The sequence below is a fragment of the Notamacropus eugenii genome, chromosome 4, assembly GCF_028372415.1.
Source record: "Notamacropus eugenii isolate mMacEug1 chromosome 4, mMacEug1.pri_v2, whole genome shotgun sequence".
Lineage (NCBI taxonomy): Eukaryota > Metazoa > Chordata > Mammalia > Diprotodontia > Macropodidae > Notamacropus > Notamacropus eugenii.
The window spans coordinates 3,807,714-3,812,305 of NC_092875.1; positions in this window are offsets into that span (position 1 = coordinate 3,807,714).

Below are 4,592 nucleotides of genomic sequence, written 5' to 3' on the forward strand. Positions count from 1 at the left end.
GGTCTATGATAGAGTATAAAACACAAGAATTACAAACATATCTTTAATGCAAGGTAGTAGGCAATATACGTACCTGAATGATGGAGAAAGATACAGGAATGATGAGGGGAGGGTAGTTCACATTCAAATGAAGCCCTTAGAGAATACTTCCTGGATTTTGTCACATCTATTTAAGAATGATGATTAGCCAGTTAACGAGCACATATTAGATATCTAGCATGTGTCAAGAAAGGTGATAGGCATTGGAAATGTGAAGTGAAGACTGAATCAGATCCTGGTCTGAATGGACAGATTTCTGGTCTTGGAGTGCTGATTTCAAATTCAACCTCAGAAACTGAGGAAGCCACTTTAATCTCAGTCTGCCTCATCAGTTGAAATGGGGGTAATAATAATGTCTACCTGCCCAGGATATCATGGAGATTAAATAATAAATACATTTGAAAAGTGTACTTTATGGTGTATACACATTGATTTATTACTTAATAAATGTTGATTTCCTTCTTACTATCCATGAGCTCATGTACATCAGTACGAGGGAAGAGACAATCAGGTGGTGTAGGAAATATGGCTACTGTCTAGGATTCAGGAATACCCAAGTCAAATCGAGCCCCAGATTCTTACTAGTTGTGACCTTATGCAGGTTACTTAACCTCTTTTTTCTTCAATTTCCTCATCTGGAAAAGGAGATAAATAATTGCACTTCCCTCCTAGAATGGTTGTCGGGATCAAATGAGATAACAATTGTGAAACATTTCTCAAAGTACCTGGCACATAGTAGGCATTTATGGAGAGGTGAGTTATTTATTGATATAATTAGCAACATTTCTAGAAAAGGGAATTGCATGAACAAGGATCTGATTGGGAAATAGAAGCCTGCTAAATTTGCACAAACAATGATTGTAGCCAGATCTTGCCAAGTGATGTTCATTTCAAGGCCACAGTCTTGTGAAGACCTCCATTCCTCTCTTTCTAAATCTTTGTCTTCTCTCTTAATGATGAAAAGAAGCAAGCCAAATCACCTACATGATCGTCAGCTGTAACCAATCTTTTACCAGAAACAAAGCAGTTTTCTTCTGCTCTTGCCCATATTCTCCAATAGATGGACAATTTGTTAAAGAAAACTAGCCCAGTTTTCTGGGAGGCAGCAGCTGAGGAGAAGAGAATCCCTCAATCTGGCCCTTCATTCTTGGGTTCACATCCACACTGGCTTCACCTGTAGGAAGCAGTTCTTCTCTGTCATAGAAGTGACTTTCCAGATCCCTGAGAATCAAGATACTACATTCATTTTTCCCCTGCCTTTTTGTCATCTGTCCCAATGAAAAAGGCACAGTCCCTCACGAAGACTTTGTAGTCCCACTCCACAGCTGGCACCCTCCATGCCATAAACACCTGGTATTCATTTCAGCAAGAGTCTGTTCATCTTCTGTCTCTCATATTCTCTCTCCTATTAGAAAGTCTGGTGCTGGAGATGCGGCTGATGGTGCACATATTTTCTCACTTGATCCTCCCAACAAACTTGTGAGGCAGGCGCTATTATTATTCCCAACTGAAGCGCACAGAAATTAGGTGACTTGTCCATGTTTATCCAACCAGCAAGTACTGGTGGAGTTGGTTCTCCTGCTAGAGTTAGTGCTAGAGCTGCTGCGATAGAATGGATTGTGGAGTCGGTTCTCATAGTGGAGTTGGTGCTTGAGCTGGTGCTGGTGGTGATCCTAGAACTGTTGGTGGTGTTAGAGTTGCATGTGGTGGTGGTGGTGCTGGTGGCTTTCATAGGAATGTGTTATTAGTTTGTTGTCATTTAATTACTGTGTTGTTCCTGGCTTTCATAGTAAAGTATTAGTGTGTCATTGGTGTGTAATTGACATGTCCTTACTGTGTTGATGGTGTTGACTGCGTGATGTCTGTGAATACTTGGCACTATGCTGGCATGTAATTGGCATGTTGCTAATTTTGAAATTGGTGCTGCTGGTGGTCCTGCTGGTGCTGGAGCTGCTGCTGGTTGTCTTGGTGGAGCTGGTGTTGCTGGTCCTGGTGCTGACATACTGCTGCTGGTAGTGGTGCCAAAGCTCCTGTTGGTGGGGGATTTGGTGGTAGAGTGGAAGATGGTGGTGCTGCTGACCTTGCTGTTCTGTTGTTGCTGGTGCTGCTGCTGCTTTTCTTGCTGCTGCTGTATTTTTGGTGGTGTTAGTGCTGGAGGTGCTGGAGCTGGAGACTCTACTGAGACTAGTGGCACTACAGCTTTTGGGTATGGTGGAGGGGATGGTGGAGTTGGTGCTGGTGATGGAGTTAGTACTTTTGTTACTCTTGGAGATGGTGCTAGTGACTTTCAGAGTAATGTGTTGTTCTGTTGGCATGTAGTTAGCATGTTGTTGCTGGATTTCACAGTAAAATATTAGCATATTGCTATTGTCTAACTGGCATGTCATTATCCTGCTGATGATTTTGACAGTGATACCTGTGAGCAATAGCCATGTTGTTGGTATGTCACTGACATGTGGCTATCTTTGAAGAAGTTCCTTGGGGTATAGGGGATGTTCAGAGAAGACTAGTACCTATGGTGTAAAGAATGCCAACCTCTTTTCAGGGCCACTTTCCACCTTCTGTGTCCACCTATTCCACTTAACTCTCACCTGTGGCTCCAAGAAACTGTAGCATGCACAGCATCCACATCGCAGTAAAACGTTTTGGCAGGTTGGCTAAACCAGGTTGACTGTAACTGAGGGGTACCAACCCTGTCAGTGAGTTAAGAGGGTCCACTCCAAGCATGTTAAGACTTCCCCTGGTGCCCATGAAGGCAGCTGAAACAGGTGTTGTGGAGTGCTTAGAGCTTGGTTAGACATTGAAAATCATCCACTGCATCTCGAACCATCACCAGTCATCTTGATTCTGTTCTGCTCCTGGACTGTGAGGACTGGAGGACAGAGCGAGGTCTACAACTTCATGCAACTCTGCCTTGCCTAAGTGCGATTTATAAAAGAGTCAAAAGACATCACCCATACCATCTTACCATTATGCCTATTTCAAAGTCCTGTGGCAACAGGTAAGTGACAAAGCAGCAGGTAAAGATACACTGGAAGCTGTAGTTACAATCCTGCACACAGATCACCCAGGCTACAGACTCATTTCTCACTGGAAGCAGCAGTGGGATTAGGCAGCCCCCTGGGTTTCTGAACAGCCTTTTCATGATCCCATTCCTCACCTCCTACTGTGAGAAAGGGGCTAGGAAAGGTGTCCTAAAAATTGTCAGGCTTGATTATGATGGCAGGTGGGGAATTCCATTCTATGGTCAAAATACAAAAAATGTACAAGAACATCTGCAAAGACTATTCCATTCACCATCAGAACAGGGAATGTATGCACACTTATAGACAACCCAAAATCTGGTACACCTGAAAGACAAACAGCTCTTGTAGCAAGAAACCTCAGTAGAAATTGCATTCAAATAGCAGCCCTGAGTGAAACAAGGCTGGCAAATGAAAACCAGCTTACCAAATTTTGAACTGGATACACATTTTTTTTTGTCTGCAGTGGCTGCAGTGAAGGGGAGTGTTGAGAAACTGATGTAGGTTTTGAAATAAAAACTAATCAAGTCAACAAGCTTGTATGCCTAACAAAAGAAGAGAATGACAGGCTTGTGACAATGTGATTGCCACTTGCCACACACACACTCTCACACACACACTACCATCATCAGTGCCTATGCTCCCACTCACCATGATGAACCATGATGAGGTCAAAGAAAAAATTTAGTGCTAGAGTAAGCTCAGACAACCAGAGTAGGCAGGAAGTCCTAGTGGGGAGTAGAGTTGGAAACAGTAACCTCAATAGTCACTTACTACTGAAGACTTGTGCATCTCATGACGTTCTCATCATCAACACTGTCTTCCATTTACATAAACACAATTTTTTGGATGCACCTTCCCAGAAAGCATTGGCATTTAATAGATAATAAGATTGTAAGAAGAAGAAAGGCAGGATGCAAGAGTGACAACATAATGTGTGGTGCAAAGTGCTGGACTGATCACTGATTTATCCTCTCCAAGCTAAATATTCCCATTCAACAAAAGCAAAGGGCAGCCCCAAGGCAAAATGACTACCAGCACAATTATTGTCAACATATCAGAGTTCTTCTCTGAGTGGGAACAGTTGGTTGCTAAATTGGAGGGAAACCTGAGCCAACGCACAGTTGATAACAGTGGAGAAGAAAAGGAGTGAGCAGATTTCAGAGATGTGGTTTATAGCACTGCATTGCTCATCTGGGTCAGAAACTCTCAAGCATCAAGACTGGTTTGACAAAAATTATGGGGAAATTCAGAAGCTACTAAAAGAAAAATGAGAATTCCTCAGGGTTTACACCAGGATAGTTCATCCATCTCTAAGAAGGCAGCATTTAATTCCATCAAAAGTAAAGTACAAACAAAGCTTAGAGAGATGAAGGAGTCTTGGTTCAATAAGAAGGCAGATGAAATTCAGTTTTATGCTGATGGTAGCAATTCAAAGCACTTTTATGATGCCCTGAAGACTATTTATGGGCCAAAGACATATGATTCATCTCAGCTACTCAATTCTGATTTAGCCATATTGATTAGTGA